We start from the raw sequence: 14,613 nt of genomic DNA on the forward strand, positions 1-14,613 counted from the left end.
GCCGCGCGTTCGTCACGGGAGGGCGGGAAAGGGCGGCGGGGGCGCGCGCCGCCGTGAGGGCGCCGCGGCGGCTTCCGGTTCCGCCGGGCGCGGCGGCCGCGGCGCTTCCCGGTGAGTGCCGGGGCGGCGCCAGGCCGCGCTGCCGCTGTGCGCCCGCCGGCGGGAGCGGCCCCCGGGGCGCCCTCTGCGCGCTGCCGCCTCCGCCTCGGCGGCCCCTCCCGGCCCGGCCTGCGGGACCGGCCGCCTCCGGGCTCCGGGGCTGCCGAGGCGGTGCCGCTCGGTTCTGCCGCGCCCGGCGTCCCTCCGCGCTGTTCCCCCGTTCCGCGTCCCCTGGCGCCGGTCCCTCAGGGAGCTTCCCCCGGCCCCGCGCTCCCGTTTCCTGCGGCGGCGGCGCTCCTGTGCCCGCCGCTGTCCGGGCACCTCACCGCCCATCTCTCCGCCGTCCCCGGGCTCGGAGCCGTCCCCGCCGGCAGCAGGGAGCGCTGGCTGGGAGGGAGGCGGCGGCCGTGGCTCCCCGTGTTTGTTTCCCCCCGTGTTTGCTTCCCCCCGTGTTTGCTTCCCCCCGTGTTTGCTTCCCCCCGTGTTTGCTTCCCCCCGTGTTTGTTTCCCCCCGTGTTTGTTTCCCCCCGTGTTTGCTTCCCCCCGTGTTTGCTTCCCCCCGTGTTTGCTTCCCCCCGTGTTTGTTTCCCCCCGTGTTTGCTTCCCCCCGTGTTTGCTTATCCCCGTGTTTGTTTCCCCCCGTGTTTGTTTCCCCCCGTGTTTGCTTCCCCCCGTGTTTGCTTATCCCCGTGTTTTTCCCCCCGTGTTTGTTTCTCCCCGTCGGTCCCTCATGGCTTTCTCTCGCGAACGTGTCCGGGCGCTGAGGTGGTGCCAGGCTTTGCCCACGCGTGTGTGACCGAGTATTTTGCAGTCACGGGGAATCCCTGTCCTTTGGTCTTACCGGAAGGAGAGAAAACACCGAACATTTCGCTGTTGTAGGAATTGCTCCTGTGAATGTCAGTTTTCTTGAAATAGACATATGTCTGTTGAAATAAATCTTCATGTGTAATGATTTCTTTGGCATCTTAAGAAAATATGGGTGGGCTCTCACGGATTTGGCAGTATTTTGTATCTAGACATAGATTTGTGGTGGTAAATAAACTGCAGTGGTCAGAAAAGGAAGATTAATGGTGAAAGCTGCTGTTTGAAGACTTCAGAGCATTTACAAGTGATGCTGTTCATTACAGCATAAACAATAAGAATCAGTCTTTTCATCAGTTTTGCTCTACACTACAATAATTTCTTTGTTGGAGAAAAAAAGACAAGCGTGGGGCCCCCAGCATTGAGAGGTGCTAACAATAGGATCAACAAAATGTTTTATCTAATGTTCTTTTATCTATACTCTTTAAACTGGAATAGTTACTAGATATTGTAAGAAAGAATTCCTGATTTCAGTGCATGATGTGGTGCATGTCTGCAGTTGACTTTTCCTCTTTTCTGTTTGGGATTTCTTTTGACCTCTGGTGAAAGTCTCCCCACCTGCCCTTGTTCTTAGGGACAATAAGATCTCCTGCTGAAGTATTCTTATCATAAGATCTGTTGTACTGCTGTAAAAATACAGGTGATGTGAGAAAAAAATGCAGTGTTATAACCTAGGAGAGATTTCCAGTGTGGAAAATGATTAAGAGGTCCTCTAAAGTTGACTGGACATGTTATGCAGGTGAGAGAAAGTGAAAAGAACATAAGGGGAAGTCGAAGCCATCGAAAGGAAGGAGGGGAGCAGAGCGTGGGTTTGTGATTTTGATGAATTGGGATACATTTAACAGAGACTGCAGGATGTTTGTGTTCTGTGGCAGTGGCTTGTGCTGAACTGTACGTGCTCAAAGACTGCTTCCAAGTATTTGCTGTACTTCTATTGTTCTGGACTTGAAGACCGTGACTAATTATTTCTGTGGATAAGCTGGCCCTGCAACATGAGTTATCTCAAGTTTAAATTGTCCTAGTTGCATAAGGAGAAAGTAATTTATTTTTATTTTCCTTTTTTTTCTCTTTAATTTTTTAACTTCTGGTGTGTTGATGTACATACTGACTGATATGCAAACAGCCCTAAGTGTTGTAAAGAGTGGATACAAAGGACAAACTTGTGTTTGAAATGTTTTTCACAGTGCTGACATGACTTCATAGGACAAACTCATGTAGTGGAACATGAGGAATAATAGATGTTTGGCTTCTTTACTTGTTTGTACCTGAGAATCTGATCCAGGAAAAAGTCTTTCTGGTATTCCCTACAGGTGTTACCCTGTGGCCTCTGTACTTCTATCAGCACGCCTTGTTTTGTTTTCTTAGAGAATTTTGGTGTTAGTTCACGTGCGTGTAATTGTATGGAATTTTTGTCTCTCACTGTTAAATAAGTTTACCTATGGCCTTTTTTCACTAAAACTCCATGCCTTACATTTCTGATTGTTCTACTGAATAAAAACATTTAGTAATGGTGTCACTTGCAGTAGTTTCTGTGCTGACTTGAGGACAGAGGAAATTGAATTCTGCACTAACAGTTACATTCCCATTTCTCTCCCTTCTTTGCAACCACCTCATAGTTCTGTAGGCATGTGTAAACCACATTTTGTAATTTGCTAAGTGCCCTGAAGACTAACTCCTAGGTAGTCTTCAACACCATGGCTCATCAATACTAATAACAAGTCTGCTAAAACAACAGCTCAGTATTATGAGAGGCCTTAAACCTCTCCTGTAAATGGAAATGGATAGCAGACTTTTCTGTATTTAATAAATGAAATTTCTGAATTCTGTGAAAAAAGAATAGCATGAACATTCATTCATTCATTCATTCACCTTTCATTTGAGGATTCTCTTTGCAGAGGGAATCCCAGAGATACTCCATGTCCTCTCAGTTCCCTTCATAGTTCCCGTTTTCATCACTTACAATTTTCAGTTGCTCCTTCTGTTTGTTTTGAGGGGATAAAGGCATACTTGTAAAGCAGCAGCTGGAGAGGCAAAATCTTTTTAGGAAGCTAGAAAAATACAAAAAACTTAATACTGAAAGACTTAGTGGAAAATAATAGGCATATACTTTAACATAGATAATATAGATAAAGCTCCTGTTAGATAAACTCCTGTACAGTCATCCTTTAGATTGTTGTGATTTTTTTTTAAGCCTCATTCATAAACAACAACTTTGTTTAACAGTAGCTGCTGCTGTATTATTGCTTAATCGTACTTATTTGTGGTAGATGCTCTTGAGCAGGAAGCTTGGGGCTTTTTTTCCATGCTCTCTGGTAAGCATGCCTCCTGTCTGGTTGCCTGAAAGGGAATGAGTAGCTTAGACACTTTTCTTTTTGGCCTTGTTAATGACTAGAAAAGCTAATTGTGGTCAGTCATCAGAGAGGAAAAGCTTTCCTGAAGAGAGGTAAACAAGATGCAAGTTGGATGCTGTGGTGTTAGTTTTTGCATGACTAGTTATGTGTGTGAGGGTGGTGTGGATTCATTTCTGTTGCACCTCCAGAGGTGCTTCTGCAGAGCCAAGATCATGTGTCAGAAGTTATTTCAAATGTGGCTTTTCTGATCCCTTTAGTAAGGCATTGCCTGGGACAAGCAAACGTAGCAAAATGCAGTGCAGGAGGTGATTTATGAATGCATCTTTCCATCATGACAAGTCCTGAATTCTGTCATTATTCAACAGTTTAAAATTCAAGACCTTGGCCTTGGCTTGGATGCTGACTTCCAAAAGAAATGAGTTAGCATGGGGCTCTTACCTCTTTGTTAAAAATCACACCCTTTGCCTCAAGCAGAACCAGGATGTGCACAGTAGGAGTTAAACTATGCAATCCTTATGTAGCTGCATTTTATCTTCTGTTCTGTTCTGTGGTAATCTGTCAGAGTGGATCTACATATGAACGTTGAGGTTAGGGACTCTGGTGGTACTCTCTGACATGAAAATGTAAACAAACTACGTAGATAATAAAATTCTTAGTTACCTAAGTTTTGAACATGTACCGCCCTAAACTGAGGGAAAGCAACTTCAGCATGTTTATTCCGGGGGAAAAAAAAACATACAGATGGGACACAGATGGGAAAAAACCATACAGCTTTTTGTAAAAAACCACCAGGGGAAAAAGCCATACAGATGGGACACATTAGAATTGCTGCAGTCTCGCTGAACTGACACGAAGTCAGAGACTGGTGCAGTGACCATAAGGTGATGTGCTGGTACATGAGTGGAAGAATATCTCCCAAATTACAGGCAGTTAACCTTTATACTTCTATTCTTACTGTGCAGGGCATGCTGCATGGTGTCCTGTGGTGCTTCCTGTGGGATAGAGGAATGAAGGGAAGGGGCAGAGACAATGAGTTTAAGGCATTCACGGAGCAGCAGTGCAGACTCTCGCATAACAAGGGTAAGCTACGGTGCAACTGTACAGACCTGATGCTGAAATTCAGCTTTGAACAGGGGCCATTACTCAGTCTTTGTTTGAATTGTCCCTATACATGACTTTAAAGCAATTGGATAATGCTAATTTGTCTCTTAAGCCATCTGTAGAAGCTGACACAGATAGCAAATCTTTTATGCTTCAGGCATGTGGAAGTGGTTTGTGATGCAAACATACTATCTAAAAGTGGAAATACAGCATGGCTTTTGTGAGTTCTTGTCTGTGTACCTTGATTACATCTCTGTCTCAATGCTGCAAATACCAGAAGTTTTACTTGCTTCAAAAACTAGTCACAGAAAGCCTGATGAAAGAAAAATCCATTAAGGCTCTAGAGAAAGTGCCTTGTATCAGACTGCTGGGAACTGGGAGGGGAAGTTGCCCACTGCCCTAAACATTTGTTTCCTTTTTTTAACCTGTGCTAAGGCAATACTGGATTAGGTGGACCTTGGGATTTGGGGCAGCACAGCTGCTGTTGGAATGCATCTGTATTTTTCATTCCCTTTTATATTTCAGTTAGACTTTTCCATAATTTTCTGTTTACGTAACTGGGTGTACAAAGATTAATTTCTGCTTACAAGATTCAGCTCAGGCCCTTGTCTGTGGAGTTGTGTCCTGAATCCTTTCAGGAAAGGACGGTGCTGTTCTTCGAGTCTAGAGACCACAAAGAAGGGAACAGGGTGAAGAGAGTGCTACAAAACTTTTTCAGCATAAGGATTCCTTGTTGCTGTGAATGAGGAACATGTGCATACTTCACTGGTCAGATTTGTATGAATGCAGTTGCACCAGCCAGGTGTAGGGCAGAATGAGTGTCTTGCATTTCCAGTTTAGCCAGAAGACCCACAGAAGGGAGGAAACTCATGGGTCAGTAAAGGAGGGCTAAATTAGAGGTTAGCATATTCAAGTGTCTAGACAGCGAATACAGACATACTGCAAAATTCAGTCTGTCAGGGAGTGGAGAGTCTAGATTAAAAAGCCATTTCAAAGGCACGTTGCCTGAATGGGGTAATCATGTGCTCAGACTTTTTCAGCACATAAGCATAAGCTGAGTGAGGGAAGAGATCAAAAAAGGACACAAATATTGACACAGTCTGTAGCAGCTTAGACAGGAATGGAACTCGATAAATTAAAAATAGCTGGTTGTTCACACTTGTGTTTCCCAGAAATGGCCACAGCCACATCTGTTTTTTACCATCCATTCTGTAATACTTGAACAACTCACAAGAAGTGTTACCTCCTTCCTCCTGCTGTAGAGACATTGTTACACAGTCCTCCCAAACTGAGTTCATTCTTGCTCTCGGGCATGTAAAGTGTGCATGTAAACTGGTCATCAGGAAGCTTTAGTCTGGTGAAATACCCGGAGCTCTCTTAATCCGTTAAGATTGTGTGCTTTTAGGGCATTGTATGCTTTTAGGGCAGTGTCAGAGATGTTCCACTGCAACAGTATGCTGGGCATATCAACACAGGAGCTGACTCAAATCCCAGTTTAACTACTCTGGTGCATCCCATCTCCTTCTTTGCAGAGCCAGAAGACTTGTCAGCTGACGGGCTCACTTGTGTTTTTATGCCCTTTAGGCACGGTATTTCACACAACTGCAGTGTTGTGCATAATGACAGTTTGGGGGAAGTTCCAGGAATCCACCAATGTGCTGTGTTAGGGTCTGCAGCACCACTGAAGTTCCTTTTCACCCTTCACAAGAACATGTACTCTTACCTTTGTCTACTACACTATTTATTTTTCAGCGTGCATTTTTTTTTTTTTTTGTCATGGTCATCTCACTGCACTCAGTACATGGACAGATGTCTCTGTGACAAAGCTAAGTGGCCTGACAACTACTGGATGCCTTCACACAGTATTTTGCAGGTAGAGGTATCTCTCCTTCAAAACAGCTACATCCTTGTTTTCAGGACCAAACAAAAACTCTTGAAAAATTCCTAAATATTGCTAGATTCTGTAACTGTTGTGTTTTTGTATTGGCAAGCCTAGAAATCATCAGTCTTTTACAGTCATAATTAGACAGTAAGCTTCACTGGGACTGGAAGTAATGGTAGGAGTCAGCTCTTTGTTTCTATGTGCCTTGTTCTATCATTTTAAACTATTAAAGATAAAATGCCATAGCCCATTCTTTTGATAAAATAGTTTATTTATGGAGTTTGGGGAAATATCCCTGTCTGGCAGTCACACTCACACTACCTGAGCAGGGGCCAAGGCCCCTTTGCAGCTACACACCCACATTTCCACAGTCACACCAGGTTTCCCATCACAGACATCCTGATCCATTGAATAATTTAATCTTGGCAAAATAACTAAATAACAAAATAACAGCTTGAGATGGTGCCTCTGAGAAGGGACCCCAAACAAAGGGGCTTTTATATCCTTGCAGTCTAAGCATGGAAAAGTCCAGGGGTTGTGCTGCTGTCTCTGTGTCCCTCCCCTGGCTGGCCACAGTGCCCAGGCCCTTTGTTGTGCTAAGGGTCAGCAGTTCATGACCTCTTGCTTGGTGCTCTGCCCACCCAGAACTCTACCTGAACTACACCCTGAGCTACCTGCACTGAATGAATTCACAAAAAAAAACCCAAAAAAACAACCAAAAACCATCAATATCCATCCTTGTGATTTCTACAGAAGAAAGAGTAGGCAAAAGTGACAGCCTTCTAAAAGTATAACAGGCTGTTAAAAAAAAATCACCCAGGAAAGCTTGAGATGCCTTGTGTATCACATGGGCATTTTTGAGACCTCTGAAAGCAGGGTAAGGAGATTTCACAGATTTTGCAAGATTTGAAGGTGGAATAGTGAGTGGCTTTGGTGAGTCAGGGAGGTAAGAGCAGACTGAGCAGGAAGGACAGTGGGAGTACAACTCATCTGTTTCTCATTCTGAACCAGTAATTTCAGTGGAAAAGCTGTATATATAGAAACAGTATTTGGAAACAGTTCTAAGTGTATCATTGTAGAAATTAATAGTTTGGTAACTTGATTCCCAAGTAGTATAAAGTTAATTTTACTCATATTTAAGATTCTGCCTATGTGGGGCATGTGGAAGGGGACACAACTGTCTGCCAAGCATTTGTATTTTGAGATGTTTGTATTTGCACTACTCATCCTGTACCACAGACACCCCCAACACACTGAGACAGTGCTGGTGAACTTTCTTCTGGTTTTTTTTTGGCATGTCAAAATCTGACATATGTTTTAATGTCTATTTATGACTGATGTCTTTAATTCCAGAGCCTAATGCTCTACTCACCTGAGTGGATTTGTGCCTACTAATAAAACACTAATTTTCTGAGAAGTGAATCTCTACAGAACCTATTATGTTGGTCAACATATCTGAATTTTGGCTCTTAGAATTAAATAGCTGATAGTTATTTTAAATATTTATTTAGAAGTATTTAAAATGTTGTCTCTCAATTATAAAAACACAAATTAAGGGAACAATCTGATTCTGTATGTTTCTCCATTCTCTGATTCTGTATGTATCTTTTGGGTTTAAGTACTCTGCAAAACAATTCGGGGAATTTTGAGCAGATAATTAACTTGGATTTTTAGCACATCTTTTACTACTTAAATTATGTTGTCATATTGCCCTTTAATTGTTAATCAAAATGGTGTGAATAGCTTAGTTGAATATATAACCTTTAGTCAGTTTGGAGGCATCTGGTATTTATATTTTTAGTAAGGACTTGTGGTAATGAGATGGAGATGTTGAAAGTAGGTGTGAAGAATAAAGTATGATTGAACTGAATTTGTTGTTGAGCTTAAAATATGGAGAGGAGAAAAATATTCCTGTTGCATGGCTGGAAATAGCTCTGCAGGGAGAGCAGTGCTGCAGGGTCTGGGTGGGGAGGCTGCACCTGCATGGCCAAAGCTCTACATCCACAAGTGTAGAAATTTCTGGTGTCTTGAGCCTTGCACTCTGTTCCATCCTCTGTGGGGTCACTGCAGTTTTGGGAACTGGTATTTGTTGGTGGAAGCCTCTTCTCCTCCTCCTGACTTCTTTATGGGTTCAGGGCATCTTGTGTGACCAACTTGAGCAGACTTTACTGGGCAGGAGCTGCAAGGTGGGGGTGATAGTGGTGGTGGCCTTGGCATGGAAACTCTTGTCCTGTTCCTGGGTTTTTCTGTGTTTTGTTCTCCCTCCATTGCCTGTGCTTCCTCCTTTGCCATTCCTACGTGCTTATGAACAGAGGAAGTATAATTTTATTTGTAATTTAGTACCTGGGAATCCTATCCCAGATAAACTTTAGCATTTCCAGGAAGTCACAGGTACTTCTCTTTAAAACATCATTAGTTTGTCTTTGTTTTCTCCTTCTCTAATTGGCACTTTCCATTCTAATAAACCAACACCCACAAACTGTGCAGCCACATGATCTTTTCAGTTAATACAAATCGTCATTTCCAGTCCAATAGACTCAGTTAATTGTGCAAACCTGCAACACACCCATAAAGTGGCTATCAGGTTTGTTATGCAACGATGACTCATGAAGGAAATGTGGAGTGTAATTAAATACTGTGATGCAAAGATAGTAGTATGAAGCCAAAATCAAAGTATAAGTGATAATCATCTGTATTAAATGTTTGTTTCTGCATGTTGTTTTCAGAAATTACTTAAATTATAAGTTATCTGGCTGCTGCACACATGCCTGGCATATGCTTGGACAAGTTAAAAAGTGACCTGCAAACCTGTAAATAAGCTGAACTAAGTCTGCTATCAAAATAGTCTTTTGAGGAAGGAGAGGTATGCAGCTCAATCTCAGACGTGTCACGCAGGCACTTTCTAATTCTGGTGTGATCTCCCAGGTTTTCTGGTCTTGTGGGAAGCAGGAGTTTCAAAGTAAAGCCTCCATGAAGTTTTTGCTATTAAATGATTGCTAGTAATACAGATCTATTCTCCAAGTTACTTTGTTATTTCCACTCTCTAGCAGGGAAAGATGGAAAGATTCTGTCTATGTATCAATGGATAATGTTGATCTTTATGCAGAGGACAGATTTTTTACTGATGGGTTGATTTCTCTTAAATGCTCTTTTTATAATTTTGAAATTAAGCTTCCCCTATAGAAATGCTCACATGCAGGAGGATAGTTGCACAGTACTCTGCAATTATGTTTTTTTAAGCTTTTCCCAAGCTAATTGCTGTATAAGAGAGCACTTTCTTGTCTAACAGAACCAACACTGGTGCTAACCTCTGGCACATTCATGGTAAGTACGTTAAGAATTGTTTTTCTTGTCTGTCAGATGGTATTGTGTTCCAGTGCAGCAGCTGACAGCAGCTCAGCAGCATTGTCTCCTGAAGGCAGCTGGCTGACTCCCAAAAGACAGCCCACATTTCAATGGAAAAAAAGATAATCCAGAAATATGTGTAATGAAAGTAACATCCATTCAGGATCTTCTGGGTGTGTGTGAGTACTGAAACAGTGCATTGATTGAAGTTCTGAATTTCAGTCTTCTGCTTGGCTTTGGATCCAATAAAAGCAAAGAGATTTGTGTGGGAGAATAACTGTAACATTAGAAGTGCCCTAATGGGTCAGACCCACAGTCCATCCAGGCCAGTAATTGAACTCCTGTGGGAGCAATAGCAAAGGCTACTTTGAGGAATGATTACGAGCCTGGATGCTTTTGTGGTCCAGTCCTCCTGCACTCTCCCAGGGGCCTTGGCTATCCCTGTGGTCCTGTATTTGCTGGTTACAGATTAGTTTTTCCATGCCTTTGGTCCTGTTTTGAACCTGCTGGGTGCAGTCACCTCCACAGCTTCTGCTGGTAGCAGGATCTGTGAGTTGCTTGCTCATAGTGTAAAAAAGTGTTTTATCTGCTCTAAGCCAGTTTGCTGCTAGTTTCTGCAGGAGCCCCTACTCCTACAGTTCTAGGTTTTGGCAAACTACACATGATGAGAGCCGCATATTCAACTTGTTTATTGCCTTTGTGAGTTTTGTTAACCTGTATTGTAATCCCTCTAATCTCCTGTACTCTTTCTCTGCTCCTGATGGAAATCTCAGCCCCACTGGTCTCCCCTCATGAACTCCTGTCCCTTTCATCATTGTAGTTACCTTTTTCTCTGCATTGTCCTTGTGCAGAGATCAGAGCCACTGTGTCCTTCTACTTTTTGTTGTCTGTTTTTGGCAGCTGCCCCAGTTTGAACCCCTGGTTGTGGAGGGCTGTTAGGCTGACTCACTGAACTGCCAGTCCTCCATTCAGCATTGCACAGGCCTGGCTCACACTGGTTTGACATAGATTAGTTTGCATTACCTTCACTGAAGCTCCTCTGCTTCCTAAAACAAGCAGAAGGCATAGGGGTTACCTTCTCTGCACTGCAGAGTAGCCTATGTAGCCAGTGTATTGAATTTAAAATATTACATTTCCATTGAGTTTATGTACATTGATGGTGTTGATGTACTTAAACAATTTTGCTCCTGCAGAAATTTCTCTGAGAAATGGCAACAGCCATTGCTTGTTTGTGATCACTGTGTTACTGGCTGGGAGGAAAGAAAGTGAATTTGCTTACATTTTAAGTTCAAATCCTTCAAGTATAAAAGTGTATGCTTGTGTTAGGGGGAGCAGCCATGTCACTGCTCTGAGTACAGTGGGTTAGGATGCTGTTCCTTCTGCTGGACAGGTGCAGAAGCCAGGTGAGTGCTAAGCAGGAACACAAGCAGCAGATTTCAGCAGTCAGCAAGTCAGGTGTTTTCAGGCTTTTTAGTTTTCTTTCTGGGAATTTTTCTAGGAGTGAATGCAGGGAATGCTTTATGATTTAAGGTGGTTCTTGGTTCAGTTTGTAGAATGAGTTGGTTATGGCCTGTTTTAAAACAAACACAGTGTGTGTTTCAGTGGAGTCACCAGCAAAGGTGCCCCTTTGGGGCAGGGTGAGCTCATGGTGGCTGTGGGGCTGCTCCAGCATGTCTTTGTGTCCAAGAAAGGAGGATGAGGAGGAGGGCTTGGAGCAGAAAGGCAACCATCAGCTTATCATTGGTGACAGGTCACTAGAGCCAGCTGCTGAATCCCTAGCAGGAAATGGAGAGAAATTGAAGGTTCCTCTGTCCCATATCTAACATGTTTTTATTTTATGTTTACTAGTGGCTTCTGTTGGAAGCAGAACATAGGGATGGAGTTGAGTATTATGTGTTATATAAAACTAATCAATCTTGGTTTAAAATAAAATGTACAGTGCAGCATTAGAACACATTACCAGAGAGGGATAAACAGGTTTGACTAGGGAAGCCCACTGTATAATACCTGAGAAGAAAAGTATTGGCTATTGTTTCAGGGACAGTTCCTTCCTTACCTCTACCACTGCCCTCACACCTGGACAGGGGAGAGAACATACAAGGAAAGATTTGTGAGTTGAGATAAAGGCCAGGAGACATTGTTCACCAAGTACAGAGCCAGGCAAAACAGGCTTGAATTCAAGATACTAATTTATCACTAACAAAATGAAGAGCAGGATATTGAGAAGTATAATAAAACCTTAAAAATACCATTCTCCCACTCCTCCCTCCTTCTCAGCTCTACCACCACCCCAGTGGTGCAAGGAGGCAGGGAATGGGTTTATGGTCAGTCCATGATTTTTTTTTCACTCTGCTCAGAGAAACGGAGTCCTTCCTCTGCTACAAAATGGAGAAGCATATGAATATTCTATGCCATAAAAGTTATATAAAATAAGAGATCAACAAGGTTGTTGGGCAAGCACGTGAACAGGAAGAAGTGTCACGAGCATCATTATTTCTTGGTGTCAGAGTGAAAGGGTTGATTTGATAATTTGTCCTGATAGCTGAGTAACCCTGAGTCACCCGAAGTAAGACTTGACTGCTCAAGTCAGATTGAAGGTAGCTGGGATATCCCAGTCTGTAATCTTTTTTTTTGTTGTTGAAATCCTTTTCCCCTTGGGTGGGGAAGCAATCTGTCAGGATTTTCCTCATGCTACTATTCACCTGGAATTCCTTCAGGGATGGTTTACACAGCTGGATCACATCTGCCATCTGCCTGAAGTTCTGTAGAAGTTAGCACATGGCACAGGAGTTGTGATAGTATTGTCTCACAGTGGAAGTTGTGGCTTCATCTGCACTGCTGTGTCTGGTGGTGTCCAGGGCAGGAGCTCAAGGCAAGGTAGTTGCTATTCATCATGTCTGCTTAGGAGGGGTTTTTGTGACACCATGGGGAATGCTTTGGAATGAGGAAGAAGAGACTCCAGTAGATGCAGTTACCTGCAGAGTGGAAAAGTTCTGGCCATCCTTCATCTTGCACTGAGGAATTCAAGCAGAAAAGGTGGCATGGGATGTTTCTTTGCATGCACCTGCAGGCATTCTTATTGCTGAGAAGATTTAATGAGTAAACTGATGACAGGACAAGAGCAAGAAGTCCCAGCACCATTTCTAAGGAAAAGAAAGGTGTGGGGGATGGTGTGGTTGAAAGTGAGAAGTCAAGGGTGAGCAGAAGGAATGAGGGGGCAAGTAGGAGTGAGATAAGAGCAGGGATATGAGTTTGTTTCTACAACAGCTAGGAAACCAAGGGAGGAAGTTGTCAGAAGAAGAATTTCTGTGGCTGAAGAGACACATTTCTGTAGGTATGTGTAAGGGGGGGCCTTTCTCACAGTGAAGCATTGGAACAGGTAGCCCAGAAGTGGTTGTGCAGTCTCTGCCCATGGAGGGTTTCAAAATCAGGCTGAATCAAACCCTGAGCAACTTGGTCTGACCCAATAACTGGTGATCCTGCCTGGAGAAGGATGTTGGAACAGAGACCTCCCAAGGTCTCTCCCACTGTAAATTGTCATACAATCCAGTGTGTACTAAGCACAAGAAAAGAGAAAGCTTTCAAAGCACCTTTGTCCAGCTTGCTAAAATTCTGTTTTTCCAAATGTAACCCTACAATATGCATTGTTTGCTTTGATATATTTAAAACCAACACAATGTTTAACTTCAGAAAAGTTGCATTCTAAAAATGCTAGCATGAAGAATTACATGTATTACTGTAAGGGGTTTTTTATGACAAATGAAACTTGCTTAAAATTTCTTCCTGAATATGGGACAGAAGTAAGGAACTAAGGACAGAAACTCCCCTACAGCTGGTGTGTTTAAAGACAATGGGTTTCACAACAGCTGATGTGTCCTAGGAATTTATTTGATTTAGTTTAGCTTTTTTTTTTTTTTTTCAGTCAGCTAGCTGTGACATGGCTGAAAAAATGTTTATAAACACCTTGCAATGGAACTGCAGGATTCTCTGAAAAGAAATCTGCTCAAAGAACAGATTCTATTTGTGCTCAGTCCTACAGACTCCTATTTGCACAAATAGTAAGAAAAGGACATTGTTCCCTTGGCTGTTCTTTGAGGCTGAGTCAGGAGGGTGGAACAGAGTGAGCAGCTGGCCAAAGGTGAGGGTGCTGCTGAGCCCCTCCCCAGCAGAGCCTGGAGGTGCCTGGCACAGCAGCCTCTGGCCCTGGGGCCTCTGGGGAGACTGAGCCCTGCAACACACAGCCTCTGAGTCAGGGCTTGGAAGGCACTGCACTGAGGTAGTGGCTGCAGAGCCCTGCATTAGGCGTGCTCAAATGGAAAGTGAAATAAAAAGCTGTATGTGAAGTGATCTTTGTTGCTAGGATGTCAAAATAGCTGAAATACATTCTGGCAATTTGGGAGGGAAAAGGTTAAGCGGAGGTATTGCATGTAGTGTCACAGTTACAGCCTCACCTGGGCCTCTGGCCAACAAATCCAGTATTTCAGGTTGGATAGGATTCAGAAGAGGCTACTCCTCTTAAGTATGTTAGATCTGGCTGCTGTGTCTGAAGAAACTAGACTACAAAACAGAAATGAGTGAAAAGCTGAGCCAAAGCGTCACTTTCAGCACTGCTTTTCTATGGAAACTGGAAAAATGCAGTTGTACTTCATCTGTGTTTAATTGGATGAGAAAGATTGTGCCATGTGGATTCTTCCAAGGCTGCTGCAAACTTGGCTTAGATGGGTTCCAGGGCACTGCCAGCCTGCTGGGGACCCTCACTAACTCTTGGGAGTTGTGTCAGAGGGGGCAATCCACAAGTGCTTGGAGTTGGTAGGAGTCTGCCCATAGTCCTTTCCCAAGGATTCCCAGTCTCAGAGCACCTGTGACTAGCAATTCTGACTTTTATTTGGCTAGGCTCTTACAGTACTGTGTATCTAAAACACCGTTGTAACTAGCCAGCAGAATTCTTGGAGAAATTTCTTTCAGAGCAGGTAA

At 43.4% G+C, this 14,613-nt stretch overlaps 1 protein-coding gene across 10 annotated transcripts in view; it reads left to right on the forward strand.

The window, feature by feature from the left end:
- Nucleotides 1–14,613, forward strand: part of LOC110472503 (uncharacterized) — a 111,214-nt gene that overhangs the window by 20,631 nt on the left and 75,970 nt on the right. For 4 of the 10 annotated variants that reach the window (XR_014949790.1, XR_014949788.1, XR_014949789.1 and 1 more), the window contains one exon: nucleotides 4,274–4,391. The exons of 1 other annotated variant lie outside the window; for it this stretch is intronic. The gene's annotated coding sequence lies outside the window, so the exon portion shown is untranslated. 5 more of the 10 variants (XR_002465727.3, XR_014949797.1, XR_014949794.1 and 2 more) reach the window with 4 other exon arrangements.

The sequence above is a fragment of the Lonchura striata genome, chromosome 21, assembly GCF_050655825.1.
Source record: "Lonchura striata isolate lonStrDom1 chromosome 21, ASM5065582v1, whole genome shotgun sequence".
Taxonomy (NCBI): Eukaryota; Metazoa; Chordata; class Aves; order Passeriformes; family Estrildidae; genus Lonchura; species Lonchura striata.